Source organism: Periplaneta americana, chromosome 1 (assembly GCF_040183065.1).
Source record: "Periplaneta americana isolate PAMFEO1 chromosome 1, P.americana_PAMFEO1_priV1, whole genome shotgun sequence".
NCBI classification, from domain to species: domain Eukaryota; kingdom Metazoa; phylum Arthropoda; class Insecta; order Blattodea; family Blattidae; genus Periplaneta; species Periplaneta americana.
The window spans coordinates 41,380,468-41,397,509 of NC_091117.1; the positions used below are offsets into that span (position 1 = coordinate 41,380,468).

Below are 17,042 nucleotides of genomic sequence, written 5' to 3' on the forward strand. Positions count from 1 at the left end.
CTTCGCCTGCGTCTCTTCTCTTCGCCTGCATCTCTTCTCTTCGCTTGCATCGCTTTTCTTCGCCCCCTCTATTCTCTTCGCCTGTCTCTCTTCTCTTCGCCTGCCTCTCTTCTCTTCGCCTGCGTCTCTTCTCTTCGCCTGCATCTCTTCTCTTCGCTTGCATCGCTTCTCTTCGCCCCCTCTATTCTCTTCGCCTGTCTCTCTTCTCTTCGCCTGCATCTCTTCTCTTCGCTTGCATCGCTTCTCTTCGCCTGTCTCTCTTCTCTTCGCCTGCCTCTCTTCTCTTCGCCTGCCTCTCTTTTCTTCGCCTGCCTCTCTTCTCTTCGCCTGCCTCTCTTTTCTTCGCCTGCCTCTCTTTTCTTCGCCTGCCTCTCTTTTTGTTACCTGCCTCTACTTTTTCTCGCCTTACCTCTGTTCTTCTCACTTGCTTCTCTTCTTTCCCTCTACCCATTATTGTCTTCTCAGTTTTTCTTATTTTATTCCTTCTTAACTTTTTCTTTTTTTCATTTGTTTACTTGTTCTCTCACTCACTCACTCACTCACTCACTCACTCACTCACTCACTCACTCACTCACTCACTCACTCTGTCTTCGTCTAGCATGCATGTATGTTTCATGGGAAATTGTCTGTCATATTAATCCACATCCCCGTTACTGCGGCTGCAGCTTGTTCTCCAGCTAATAAATTCTGTACAGTACTCCAATTTCAAGGCAGCAGCGTGTAATGGAGATGCATTGCAGCGTGGAATGACTAGGCACCGCTACCCGTTCATCCCGTCGAGGTGTGCCCGCTGGCCCGCGGCCCTGGTTTTCAACTATGTGGACCAGAAGATGAAGACAACCGCGTCGGTAACGGAAACGCCAGTACGGACCGGGGAGCGTTTACCTGCCTTCTCAGAAAATTATGTGGGTTGAATTGTCCGAGTCATCGGCCTGGTATGGAAATGAGTCGTAATTAGACAGGCAACGCGACGGATCTCAAACGCTGAATCGTCATAATGACACAGGCACACGCAACTGATACGGCTCTAGGTCTCTTCTGTTAAACGAAGTCAGGCATTCACTTTTATTAGGAAATCTCTTGTTACTTGGCTATGACCTCTGCGATGGCTGCGTAGTCTAGACAAGTGGTTGCCAACCTTTTTAATGTAGTGACCCGTTGAAGTTCACATATCATTTTGACGGATCCTGAAAATGCTTTCTATAATTTTTTCGTCAGTTGTTATATTATAAAAAAACCAAACACTTCAGCACGTAGAAATTCACCAGTGTTAAAAATGTGTCCAAATTTCAATGAAATATGTAAAACATGGGATCTAGACTTCAGCATTTCTTATATGAAATATAAACAATTTCTTATTAATATACTGAAGGTAGTTGATTTTAAATAATATTGCTATGTATTTGTTACTCTGTTTTTGCCAATTATACCTAAATTTTACATTTTTTTCTATGATATCTATACTTATCGATTTTTCATTTATTTTTATTTTGTATTTTTCATTTATATCTATATCTTTGTCTTTTATTTAGGTATTATCTATTCGTCTGCTTTTTTTCATTTTTCATTTTTAATTTGTATTTAAACTCGTATCTTGCACTTGTATCTGTTTTATCTCTTTTTTCATGTTATCTGCAATTCTATGTTTTAAACAAATATCTGTACTATCTATTGTAATTGGGGCTAAATAAATAAATAAATAAATAAATAAATAAATAAATAAATAAATAAATAAATAAATAAATAAATAAATAAATAAATAAATAAATAAATAAATAAATAAATAAATAAATAAGTAAATAAGTAAATAAATAAATAAATAAATAAATAAATAATCATGTTCTACCCATTAAACATTTGCATAATATAGTGAATTCATTTATTCATAGTGTTCTGCCCGAGGACATGTCTTTCACTGCAAACCCAGTATTTTCTAGTCTTTCCTATTTTCTACCTTCCTCTTTGTCTCCTCATATGATCCATATATCTTAATGTCGTCTGAAGCCGGATGGTCTATGGCGAGTCCTTGGCATCAACCCCTTTGATTTGATTACCTGGTTGGGTTTTTCCGAGGTTTCCCCCACCGAAAAGGCAACTGCCGGGTAATATTTTGGCGAATCCTCGGACCTCATCTCATCTCACTACATCTCGCCAAAATGTAAAAAAAAATATATATATATAAAAAATTGTACAAAATTGTAAAAATTGTAGAAAATTACTCAATTGTAAAACTATAAAAATTTGTAAAAATTGTAATTGTAATATTGTAAAATGTTGACATGTTCCACATCTTAAAGCTTCATTGCTCATGTAAGATCTATGGATTAAAATAAATGAATGAATGAATAAATGAATGAATGAATGAATGAATCTGATATCTTCTTCTTCCGTTCACCATTCCTTCCAGTGCATCCTTCGGAAGGTAGTTTCTTCTTAACCAATGACCCAGCCAATTCCTTTTCCTCTTTGTGATCAGTTTCGACATAATTCTTTCTTCACCTACTCTTTCCAACACAGCTTCGTTTCTTATTCTGTCTGTCCACTTCACACGCTCCATCCTTCTCAATATCTGCATTTCAAATGCTTTTAGTCGCTTCCCTTCACTTCGTCGTACTGTCCATGTTTCTGCCCCATACAGTGCTACACTCCACACAAAACACTTCACTAGTCTCTTTCATAGTTCTTTATCCAGAAGTTCGCAGAAGATGTTCCTTTTTCTGTTAAAAACTTCCTTTGCCATTACTATTCTCGTTTTGACTTCTTGGCAGCAGCTCATGTTACTGCTTATAGTACACCCCAAGTATTTGAAGCTGTCCACTTGCTCTACAGCCTCATTTAGAATTCACAAGTTTACTTTCTTTACTTTTCTTCCTATGATCGTGGTCTTCGTTTTATTGGAATTCATCTCCATTCCATGCTTCTCACATATGGTGAATTAATCATCATTAATAAATTGACAGTGATATTAAATTTCTGTTTTAACTTTTGAACATCACCTGAAAATGCATAAATACAAAGTTATTTTATGTTATATCATATTGTCTTCGCTGTGGAAACTGAAATCAGATATTTCAGGCTTGGTTATCAATGGGGTAATTGATGTCTCTATTGTGAAAAATTGAAGAAGTTGTTTAGACTTACCATAAGGTTATGAGTGAGATGGTTGACTTTGCTTTGCAAATACAGGCTCAATTATAGATACTTTTAGATCGCATCTCTACTTCAGCATTAAGTTTATGTGGATATTTGTTCTTCAACAAGATCAGAGCAATGTACTCTCTCACAAGTACATTGATGCAAATGACATTAATTGTATTGTCATTCGGAAAACATAGGGATATATGGGTAGTAAATGCTACCAACAGGGACGTTTTTGGAAACACAAATTTTAAGCTCGAATCAAAGATAATTCTAATAATTCTAACAACCCCTCTTATTTTTTGACGAGCGAACTGTAGACTACTTTGTAACCAACAATGAATTTTTCATGCAATTGCTTCTTCTATTGCAGAAAGGATAATATTCCCTTAATTTTAACGTCAATTAATGAACATGTTTTCTTATACTTCCAAAGATATCGGACGAAAGTTTATCATCGTGTGTTCCTAGAAAGTCACTGAAAGTGGGAAATTAATCGAAATCTCGATTGACAACTCAGCGAGAACACCAAGTTTAATTTTTTTTATCGTTGCTCCAATCTTATTCTGTACGGGGAACACGTTAAAGTTGGACCCCGAAGATTAGGAATTAAAAAAACAGGCAACACGATAAAGTTAAGCTCAGTTAAAATACCGTTTCCAACACACATTGGTTTTGCGGACACCTTCCAAATCACTCACGGAAGCAACCCCAGGGGTCTTATGGATTACAGGTTGGAACCCGCTGTTCTAGACCATTAGGCTGTCACTCATGCGGTCTGAGTTCGAGTTCCAGTCATGCCTGGAGTATTTAAAGGAAAAATTGTTAGTGACACTTGTGGCCAAAAAAAAAATAAAAAAATAAAAAAAATAATATTTCATAATGTTTCGGTAAAATGTTCACATTTCATCAAATTATTCTTTTTTCCATATTTTACACGATTTTCTCCCCCTCCGTCACCAATACTACATTCATGCCATTTTGTAATTGCTGCTTCTTTGTTTCGTTTGTGCGCACATCGATAATACTGCCATCTTGTGTGATAGCTTCGTCTCATCAAAAAATGTGTATCTTTATTTTATATATAACTTACTGACCCTTCCTCGTAGTTACAAGTCTTATTTTCATCCTCACTCGATTCAATAAATAAGCGTGAAAAGTATTGTAGAAGAACTATGGTCCGTCCCAGGAATCTGTGGAGTAGAAAGACGAAACAAGATCTCTGCGCAAGTGGTAAAATTATGGGAGGACTAGGGCCAATGACTGCTCTGGGAGGAGGCATTGCTTGAACGAAGCGACTAATTGCTTGCAGGGAGGTGATAATTTCTATCTGAACTCTACTCTGCCTTCTACCACGAGCATCTTACCCCTTAGCGGACTCGAGCTGATGCTGCCCGCAATACTCCGATACAGATAGACTCCGATCCCATATGCGCGAAGTTGCTCTACAGATTCCCGGGACGGACCATAGATGTTCGCTTAGCTATAACTACAGCGGTTATTTAGAAAATCACTTGGCGTTTTTAGGAATAACAGAGCATTAATGGTACGCCCATGTGCCCCAATATGGTCAGATAAACAGGATGTAATTTCAACAAGGAGGGGGGCGGGAGGTTAACTTTTATGATGGAAAATGTATCATCATAGAAGTTCATCAGTTTGCCGTATTGGGACCGGAGTATTGTTAAGCTGCGTTGCAATGAGATTAATGGGAAAACATTGATCATAAATATTGCCAATCTGATAATTTTAAGGAGATATGAAACGCATTTATCAGTTTTATAACATTGATATTATTATTATTATTATTATTATTATTATTATTATTATTATTATTATTATTATTATTATTATTATTATTATTGAAGTTTGGAATAGTCTTAGGCGATGTAGAATTTTAGTTGGAAACAAAGTAGCCACATTAGCCGCTTGTCTTCAGCTAGTCAGCGATTAGATGTTGGCGATTCAGTTATATTTGAATACTAAAGATACAAGCTGTTCGTAGCTTTGAACAGATCTGATAGCAGAGGGAATGTGTAGTCATGGTTTTCAGTTTAATTTTCAACTATTATATTTCAGATGCATGTTTTAAATCAAATTCAATATGTGGGTTGCATATTGTGGTTGTCTTAAATTCGCAAAGTATCCTATAGGATACAACAGGTTAATAGGCTATATGCTATAATTTTAATAGAACAACAGAAAAAAATTGGTAGGAAAATTACAATTGTGCGAGATCGTGCGTATTTGCTTGTTTTCCGCACAGAACCAATACGCGGTAAGTGTGAAATACCACATTCAGTATTCCCAACGTAACACACACAACAATTTCCCTCTTCTTACCGCTTAAGCGCGACATTCATTTTACTGCTTTAGGCTTTTAACACATTATTTTTAGAGACGTTTAACATAGTAATAGTTATAAATTGGAAACTTACCACTGCAATTTCACCTAAATTGCAATGTTAATTATTGTTTTTAAATATTTGCAAAAATTAAGTAAAGTCTACTACTCCACGAAACTTATTGCATTCCTGATACAAGTAACATTAAGGAAGCCGTGAAAAAATCAACGAGATTCCAGATGCCGATGTTATTACTGCAATATATTATATAAATAATATTGTTAAAATATTAAAATGAAAAAATAAGTCATTACATAAGCTTACCGTTTGTTTTAAGTTCGCATTTATAGACTGGGGGAAAAAAAAGACAGACGTATATCACGGCCTGCTGGAGTATAGTAAACACAGAAAACATTTTACAGCAACAATGTTGAAGAAAGATATTTTGGTGTTCCGAAGTTGGCGTCATTAAACAGAAACCAACATGGAGATTTCATTGCAACTAATTAGAAATTCGTCTTTCAGGTATGTAATAAACTATCTTCGCACACAATAATGTACGATACACGAGCGGTATGTTTGTTTTCATGTTCTCGGAAATTAAAAAAGCTCAACTACGTTTCGCTTTTTCAATCTTTTCCTCGAACATGAAAACGTCAACATACCGCTCTTGTAACGTATATTACTATTCCACAATACTGTAATATTGTACAACATATAAAACATGAACTTTGCGATAGTTGTTTTCTTTACAGTCCGACACGGTTTATTAAACTAGTGTGAGAAATGAAGTTTTGCCAATTTAAGGGTTATATATTCAATTTATACCGATCATTATACATCTCGCGACCGATTGACAAGAAGAATATTGTGTTCTACAAAAGCAAGACAGCAGCTCTGCCTGTGTACGATGAGTTTCAGAAACTCTGGCGTTCTGTGGCAATTGAGAGCACGGATAACCTGAAGATAGAGGAATATCTGGAGAAACAGGGAATCCGCTCCATGGAAGATCATTTCTGTAATAGAAATTATACATGTACGCCTCATTTTAAGTGATGACGTCGTGACAGTATTTTCCTAAAGAGGATGACATAAAAATTTATGTAAGCATATTTTTCTTCCCTAGTCGTAAAATAGATGGCACGCGTGAAGAGATGTAGTGTGGGACTTTAACAAGATAACAGTGTTTTCATTATAAAATCTTTTAGAAATTTACTTTTCATTTTATAATATGAAGGACAAACTACATTATGTACTAATTTATACTTAAATAGCTTTTATTCTCATTAATTTTTTATTATATTCTACAGATCTTACATCATCACTGTGACTTTGAGATGCAGAACAAGTGAATGTAAAGCCTATACATTTAGCTATACCGACTGTTTCGTTTATATGACGTCATTCTATTTTGGGCCAATGAAGTGTAATGAAATTTTGAATTCGTCCACACCTGTGGAGTAACGGTCAGCGCGTCTGGCTGCGAAACCAGGTGGCCCGGGTTCGAATCCCGGTAGGGGCAAGTTACCTGGTTGACGTTTTTTCCGGGGTTTTCCCTCAATCTAATACGAGCAAATGCTGGGTAACTTTCGGTGCTGGACCCCGGACTCATTTCACCGGCATTATCACCTTCATATCATTCAGACGCTAAATAACCTAGATGTTGATACAGAGTCGTAAAATAACCCAATAAAATAAAATAAAAATTTTGAATTCCAACCAATCACAGTCATACATCGCGATAATTTCTGCAGCTCGGTTTATCACTATCAATTTATCGCATGGTCGTTCTTTTGTTTAGTCAGTGTCACCAACTGCTTCCACGTAAATCGATGAGCATGAATCCAATTTATTAAATAAAGTGCGAAATCCTACTTCCATATCTACATCTTCATCTTCTAATTCCATATACATTGTATCTAAAGAAAATGACACTCCTTCATAACAATTGTTCATTTAATTAATGTATTAATTAGGTTATTTGTAGGGGAGAGTCGGGTAGTATCGGACATCGGGTAATATCGGATAATGAGTTTCTTTCATCTACCACACGATGCAGAGGCGTATACTGGTTAAAAGGTTTGGGCTACCGCTGACCCTATTATTACACAAAATATATCTAACAATTACTTTAATTTTAATTACTATGGTAAAACTAATAATACAAAATTATTACATTATGTTATATTATAAACTTTTTCTTTTGTAATTTCCTTGGGCTACCGCCGGTAGCCCCGGTAGCCCGCAAAATACGCCCCTGACACGATGATAGTACCTGATTGACATGGTTACGTTTCTGTGATGTCGCATAGGAGAAACGTAGCCATGTCATTCAGGTACTACCATATGGTGGTAGATGAAAGAACCGCACTGTCCGATACTACCCGACTCTCCCCTAATTATACTATAAAATGTTTAAATTAAATTATGATTTCAGCAGGTAATGAAAACGTATTTCTGTTATAATAACAAGAGAAATGCGCAGTAGGCCTACATGTATTTAACATTTTAAACCTGTATTCACTTTTCTCAATTGACATTACTGAATAACATTCAATTTCTTTATTTCAGTAATCGTTATTCATCTATTTCGATTTCACAATGTCTGAATAGGTTAAGTATTCATAAATATACACTTATTAACATTTTGTGAGCGAATTTTAGGGATATATTATTTACATTTTAATTTTATTCACGAAATAGTCCTAAGAAATGTCACTCGAGATCTTGTGACATTATTACAGATAAATCATTGCGCGCTCTACCTTTTGGGAATAATATGAAAAATATTAATACTGTAATAAGAATATTGGGAAGATGGGCTGTGTAACATGATGTAGTTCCGATTTTTACCACCAGTGACAATAACATGCGCTTACAATTTCAATAGTCTCTTGATCATATACATTGAATTGGAGGTCTTTCAATTTACTCATTATTATTTGTGTCTTGTTTCAACAACTTCTCTGACGCATATGCTACAAATCTTTAAGCACTCCTAGTAAGAAAACTGTGCGTATGTCGGACTATACTGTTCCTCTTTGTCTTTACATCCCCTATCATCCCTGACCGTTGTAAAAGAACTAATTTAACACTCTATAAAATACTATTGCTCCCATCTATCAAGGACCGAGCTGTGTTAAGGCTGGTTCACAATAAACCGGAAACGAGAATCGGAACGAAAACGAAAACGGTAAAATTGTTAAAATGTATACATTTAAATGTGAGTATTCACAATTAACGAAAAGCTTGCCGGAGCCCGAGATCGGGAACGGAGAGTTGGCCAAGTTTCAACTTTGGCGTTCACGTTTCCGATCACAGAACACTAGATTCAGTCTATTGCCATCTAAAAGCTATTTTGTCGTCTTATATTTTGTAGCAAGAAGACCGTATCATAACCTATGCATTATTCTGTTCTGTGCTGTGCATCATGGAGCAAGTTTTACTTGATGAGATTCTAATATTGAAATCCTCACATTTACGATAAGCGGCGCGCCTCGTATAAAGATGAGAAAATGAAGGAGAATACGTGGCTTTCAATAGCTGCATCTTTGAACACCGATCGGAAGCGAATCATATTTTATTACTGTATTGGTTGTATTACACACTACATATTCACGCTTCAATTCAATAACTACTGTTGTGTTCATTTTTGTTCCATTACAAATGTTTCTTCTCTAATTATTTTACGTTATGGTAGACTTAAAATAGGTTGTGATAATAAAGATGCATGGGCATATTTATAGTACCGTACCTATTGAAATGTTTCAGTTGAAATTTCGAAGTTGGTTAACCTGTGTTTATGTTGGCTGACTTGTACTCATAAGAGAACGCCATTGGTCAATTATACACAAATAACACCAGAATACGTAATATCGACTTTACATATCGTTATTGACGTACATATCCGATATGCATAGTCGTCTACGTTCTCAGTTTATTATGAATCAAAAATTTTCATATTCACGTCCTCTGCTTCTTGTTTTCATTCTGGTTCTCGTTCCCGGTTTATTGTGAACCAGCCTTTACACGTATGAACGGAGGAACATATCGAGGACAGAACGTGTTGTACATTTGTGTAGACTCGTGAAAACGTCTCTCTAGGTCAATGTTCGTAGAAATTGGGCGATCGGGCAACACAATGCCAGTAGTCCAGGTCGGATCGCTACTGTCGAAAAGTGAGGAGAATACAGACACGACGATGTTTGTACATTACGAGGTTAATGTTCATTACACGCTTCATTGTTATGGACGGCTGGAACAAGGTTATAACGCAGTACAGCCTGGCATTATTTTCAAGGGCCAGCAAGAGTTAATGGACTGAGTACGGGTCACAGCCTCAGGTCGTTAAGCGTCAATTTCTTTTTCAATTTGGTTCTCTGCCTGGAGGTGAATTTGTACGCTGCAGGAGACCGTTCTGTTTCCAACTTGTGTGGAATTTTAATAACATTTGTAACCAACTAGTCAACGGCGTCTGTAGCTCAAGCCCTAGCACGCTGGTCTTCCATCTAGGAGGTCCGGGTTCGATCCTCGGTTAGGTTGTCATGGAATTTTGGTGGACAAAGCAGATGCTGCATTCCCTCAACACTTTTCACGTTTCCCTCAATTCATCTATCATAGTCATGTGGGTATCAGCCCGCGATGAATAAATACATGCTCGGCTTGCAAACAATTGAGCACGCGGGCTTATGGTGTGATGTTTATTGACTTTACTGGCTTTGAGCCAGAGGCGGTTTTAGGGTCTTATACGCGCAGGATGAACTCTCCAGCTATTGTACATAAATAATAATAAATATATATTTACATACTGTATATGACACTATTTCTAGCATAAGTGCCAGTAGGTGTGTGAGTGCGGTGATTTTTTTATTTATTTATTTATTTTATTTTATTTTTTTAATTATTTTGGTGTAGGCCTAATTTGTTAATTTGCGATGCTTAAGGTATGGTGAACGGGACAAGAGTTCGGGGTAAAAGATATCAATTGATAGACAGCATTAAGGCATTATATGGGGAAATTAAGAGGAAAGCAAGAAATTGGGAAGAATGGGAAATGCTGGGTTTGCAGTTAAAGGCCTGCTCTTGGGCAGAATACTGTACATACATACATACATGCTTACTTATATAGATTCAAGCTGAGGGACAACCCGTCGTGTGCGTGTGGAGCAGAGGAACAGACCGTCGACCACCTCCTTTTCGAGTGCCCGAAACTGGACAAAGAAAGACTAGCGTTCCAGCGGGAAATGTTAAGGAAAACTGGCAAGTGGACTTTCACAAAGCTTAAAATAATGTAAGAACATGTGCATACATTCATAAATTATGTCAATGTTATAAATTTAGATGAGTAAACGTAGGATAATTTAATCTAGGATAGATAAGAGTAGGCAATAGATATAATGAAAGACTCAAATTTTCACAACAGAATAACAGACCTACATACGCCTAGAGAGTGACAGAAACGAGACATAATGTGTTATATTGTAAACATACAGGTAGCAAGGCATGTAGTATTACCTTTATTGTAATGGGACATGCCGTTCAACTAATATAAAAAAATACATACATACATACATACATACATACATACATACATACATACATACATACATACATACATACATACATACATACATACATACATACATACATACATACATACATGCATATATATATATATACATACATTTTTTTTAAGTTTCCCCTTCCGGTGGCAGAAGCGTCTGAATGGTTATGGAGACTTCCATGGGGTAGAGTTATTTTATTGATCTGCCTCTCTGTTGCTGTCGTGTGTCCTCTCAGACAGTATCCAAATTTCCAACACGTGTTTGCGGTTTTGTTCGTGTGTTTTAGTTTGGTGGTTGGGGTTATGGATTCTTCCTCCCTTTCGCCGCGTGAGGGATGGCAGGGGTGAATACTACCTCGCTCGACAGGAGTGATTTGCTCTCCTTGAACACTTGTGAAAAATTCCTTCTTATTGTCTGCCAATAGAAATTAAGTACGAGAAAGAATAGAAGATTTAGAAAGTATAGATGTCTGCCTGATGAAAGGTGAAGGATGACGGGGAGTCGTGTCATGCATTTATATTGGGAGAATCTTTACAAGAAAACGTCTCATATTCAGATTTTAATTTAACTTTTAAGCTTGTTTGTGCCTTACATTTCGTACTGGCAAATATTTTTTTGTATTCAACCTTCCCGTCACAATACCTGGACCGTTGACTCTTCAGAATCTCGACATGATACTTTTGGTTTATTTCATTACTTACTTACTTACTTACTTACTTACTTACTTACTTACTTACTGGCTTTTAAGGAACCCGGAGGTTCATTGCCGCCCTCACATAAGCCCGCCATAGGTCCCTATCCTGAGCAAGACCAATCCAGTCTCTATCATCATATCCCACCTCCCTCAAATCCATTGTAATATTATCCTCCCATTTACGTCTCTGCCTCCCCAAAGGTATTTTTCCCCTCACGCCTCCCAGGTTTATTTCATTATGAGGGAAAATTACATTGCTATGCATTTTGTTTTCCATATGTCTTATTTATTTTATCTTTCTTCTATTTTCAGGTGAGTAAACTTTCTGATCCTGCATGACTTTGGTGAGGACTGTTTTGGTAAGTCTGTGAAATACTGCAATGAAATATCACCAAGATATTAAGATTCGCACATGGTAGCCCTATTTAGAAATTTATTGTTGATAGGGAAGGTTCACTTCAACGTAAGTAATTAAAATCAATTCTATTAACAATTTCACCAAACTGAGTGGGGTGGTCTAGGCGATATCGTCTCGGACTCTAATTTGGGAAGCCGGGTACAGATCTCGAAGCCGGTCAATCTGAATGTGATTTTTTTCAGGGTTTTCCCCACTTGCAAAATCGAATGCCGAATTGAGATTTACTTTCCATCTACTTCGAATATTCAATCTGCTGTGTATGTAGGTGTTCGTGTTGTCTTTAGGAGGTGGTTCCTGCGCCCAGCTGATCTTCACCAGGGAAGTCCCGTCATTGTCCATTGTCTCGTGTGTGGTCCAAAGAAATACCCTTCGGTATTGGCTTCTAAGACCCAGAAAGGGGGAGGTTAAACAGAGAAAAGAAAAAAAAATTATAAGATTAAGGGACTGGGTGCAATAGTTGCATTAATGTAAAAATCTCTTTTGAGAAAAATTATACATAAACATAAGTTACTAAGTTAAGAATACGACATTGTTAAAGTGACAAAGAATAAAGGATAAGAATTTACACGATTATAAACTTAAAAACATTTCAAGTACTTAACATAAGTATTGACTGAATAGAACTCTTTTATCAATTAACATTGTACTTAACGGAACCAATATGCCTTTAAAATTAGTTCAAGTACTTGTTTTTTTAAATAATGTATTGTTTAATAATTTTAGTTTAGGATTCCTCTTTTTTAAATTTTTTATTTGTGACTTTATCGGTGCCACCTGGAATGGGAGTAAGGTGAAGTGCAGTTCTTTTAAATAAGCACTTTATGCCAGAAGATTTTATGAAAATGTGCTATAATACCTGAGAATCAAGTCTGAGGATGCAAAACAATCTATAAGGAATACATTATGTGACTTTTGTCACAAGATTAGTGTCCCGATATGTTCGTATTTCTTTTATTTACGTTTTTCTCTAAATCTTATGAGTCATCCACCTTTATGTCTGCTGTTACCAACGTTGAATGACCGATGGAATTGAGAGCGTTGTTGTGTTTAAACAGTAGAAGCAATAAAAATAGCATTACTCATCTTTTAGGTAAGGTTGACAAACACAAATAGATAGTAGTAGTACAGATTGCCTTCAGGCGCCATTAATTGTTTGAACAAAGCATTCTTTGTCCCCAGAAGAAGAGACTGCCGTTCAAAGTCTAATAGAATTATGTCATGTGAAGTGCTTAAGCTCTGTCTTCATGATTCCCATTCATCAGCTGTTACCACCATTCTTGTATATTTTTGACATTGTCATGGTGTAATTTATAGTCCTAGGCGGTTTGTGTATTTTCAAGCTATTTTTATCCCAACTGTCTTTTAAATACACATTTCGTAAAAGTCTTTACATTAGAGTTCTCAGTTCTTACAAATATTTTGCATAAAGTTTCTGTTATGTTTACGATTTAAAATTATTTAATATTTTAATTATTAATAAACTACTGTAAGTAATGGATGTTTGGCAACGCTGTTAGCTTAATATAGATGTATGTTACATTCTGAGGCCTGGGAACCGCAGGACGTTGGTAGTAGAGCGTTTTGCAGAGCGGAGCGTGCAGCAGGCAGTGTTTGTTTACAGGGGTGCATATGCTGCTGAATTTACTGTGCTGTTGCAGAAATAACGCAAAATAGTAAAGGAAAGGTTTTTTTATCTTCAGGACGTATACAGGCTCAACCGTGAATAATGTCATTAATTTCAAGTGGTTATTCTTAGAGTATTTCAACAAAACAGTTTCATACAATTTTGCTCGTTTTTATATCCTTTTCGAGGAAAAAAATTGTTTTACGTGAAACATTTCATAGCGTGTTTTGGGAAAGCCATTGATTTAATTCCCAATATGCTCAATCAATTCGAGAGAGCAGTGTATTATGATAATGAATTATTGAAATAATTTTAGTTTTGTCCTTCAAATGTACAGAAATTTGATCCGAACAAAAGTAGCATTTCAAAATTTCTAGGCAGAACATTTTTTGCACGATCATATTTTTAAAATTTCAAATACAATATTTTTGCATTGAAAATTTAGAGGAATATTATTCCAAGGCCTTCGCAAAACTGAACTGTAATGGTAACTAAGTAACAATAAGTACTGTAATGGGTCTATTTCAGTATAGTTTTAGTTATGAAGAATGGTTTTCCTAGCAACAAGTTTCTGTGTGGAGATTTTAACGTTGAAGCCCTAACAACAATAACTGTAAATACAGCAGAAAACACGATCGTGCAAAAATATATAGACATAATTTATAAATATGTCCAGAAAAGATAAATTTATACTATGTGTAAATTGAAAGTGGTACACAAAATAATAATAAAGAAGCTTACAAGACTTTAAAAAAAAATCCCAAATCATCCATTTTTGTAAGAGAACTTCCGTCATCCCGCAAAGTATTTGAAATTCCCGTTTTGCGGGATTTTTCCCGTCATCTGACAGCATTGCCTGATTTTCACGCTGTACACTTCTGCTTACGATGTGACATCTGGTGAGAGAGATTGACAATCGGCACAGACAGTTGAAAGTCAGTATTAAAATAATTTTCACACGATACTGTACAATAATTGTAGTTCATTTTTAAAAAGCTTGTCTACTTGAATGAATGAATGAATGAATGAATGAATGAATGAATGAATGAATGAATGAATGAATGAATGAATGAATGAATGAATGAAGCCACTGTGTCCCATGAAGGGCTAGGGCCTCCTACAGGAGGGGAAGCTCGGTTGGTGTGGTTCACATGATGATCTATTTCACGTGAACAATATTCACATTCACATTCACTATGTGAGATACACTAAAGTTTGCCAAATTTTAGATCTATATGAGTTTGTTCACTATCTGTCTCCACTCGTTCCTGTTGCGGGCGATGGTTGACCAGTTCCCTCCCAGCTGCTGCTTGAATGTATCTGCCCATCTTCTTCTTGACCTGCCTTGTGTTCTCCTTCCTATGTACGGGTCCCACATGGTGGTTTCTCGCGCCCATCTGCCTTGTTGCTGCCTTGCTACATGACCACCCCACTTCCACTTCGTTATGAGGGCTTTTTCTGTGACGTTCTAAGAAGCTGTAATTTTCTGCAGTGCCGTGTTGGAGACGCCAACTATCTTCCTCTCCATTTTCCTTTGGCATATTTCGATGTTCGTCTTTTGCCTCTCTGTGAGGGCCCAGGTTTGGCAACCGTATGTTAGCACCGGGAATACACAGGAGTTAAGAGCCTCTAGTCTGAGTCTGCGGTTTATGGACCTGTCGAGGAGTATAAACTTTAGCGCCCAGAAGGCTTTCCAGGATTGTGTTATTCTCCTTTGTATTTCTTTCTCCATCCCTTGGTTAAGTGAGACAGTCTGCCCTAGGTAGATGTAATCGTCCACGTGTTCTATCTCTGTTCCTAGTACTGAAATTGGTGTTGGCTACTTACACAAGGAAATATTTTAGGAAATATTTTGTGGCCAAAATTACGTCGGATGCTTATGACAGAGCAGAATAGGCCTACAGAGAGTCATGAAGTTCTTCACCCACATCCCCCGTGGTAAGTGCGTGAGGCTGCTTTCAGCCGTGTTTCCTTATTTGGGACTCATTACAGAACACGGCCAACGTATCGTGAAGTACAGACTAGTGACTGATTCAGCAGCGTGCCGTGCTCGCCAATAATCACCACCTACGGACGATGATTTTGTAACTCGCTATTAACTACTTCCCCCACATTTGTGAGATTAGAACACGAGAGATCCGCTTGTTACACCACTGAGAGTGCTTTCCGTGGTCAGAAAAGTGTTGCAATTGAATTTTAATTTAAAGGTCATTATTCTACTAAAGATACTGTTCACAGGAGATAGTACGGCGACGTCTCTACCATCTCGACTTAACATCACAATCATCATATTAGCATCACCACCACAACCACTTTAACATAATTACCGTAACCATTTAACACAATCATTCTTTACATAACCACCACTATATTATATTTTATTACACAGAAATCAAGGTAAACTCTCCAAGTTTTTTTTACATATCTCACAAATGTTCAATGTGTTCACCCTTGCTGATACGGCAGACATCTCACCGATAATCAGTTTCATTCCACACACGTGCCAGCATATCAGGATCGATCAATGTCACAGCTGCGGTGGTACGATCTCTAAGTTCCTGAAGGTTAGCGGGGATTGGAGGAATAAAAACAATCTCCTTCACTAATCCCCACAAGAAAAAATCGCAAGGTGTTAAGTGCGGTTGCCTGGGTGGTCACAGCATTAAGGCGTCATCTTGTCCATAGCGTTCTATCTAACGTTGTGATAAACGTGTGTTGAGATAGCCTCGTACGTCGTTGTGGAAATGAGCCGGTCAGCCATTTTGTTGAAACATGTAATTATCACTATGCTATATAGGCTTATTCCTAACAAAACTAAGTCACTACTACTTCTCACAGCGGCAAACCACGGCAACTTAGCGATATAGGGTTTTTCCTAAAAAAATAAAGTAAATGGAGTTTCTCGTTTTATCGGTATAAAACTACAATTATCCTTTAATCCTCATGCCTTTTGTCAACCTCTTAATTCAACATTCAATAGATAAAAGATATATAACTTTGTGATTTTAAAAATCTCAACTTCTCTGCCGAGAATCAAAGGGAATCAAACCTGGGTCCAATGAATTTCTAACCGAAAACGATTAGGCCTATATGAGTCACAGCAGAAATGTTAATTTGATTGTTACGTAAAAACCTCCAAGTGGAAATCTGAGAGAAACTTCCTGTATGAAATGATCTGAAGAGTTGTATTATTGTATATTTAAAATTGTAGTGAAACTATCTTTAATTCCGGGCTCTGGTTACTTATTGTGAGATTTTC

At 36.8% G+C, this 17,042-nt stretch overlaps 1 protein-coding gene across 1 annotated transcript in view; it reads left to right on the forward strand.

The window, feature by feature from the left end:
• The window catches only part of CalpC (calpain C), a 298,680-nt gene that overhangs the window by 129,236 nt on the left and 152,402 nt on the right, over nucleotides 1–17,042 (forward strand). The gene's annotated exons all lie outside the window — the stretch shown is intronic.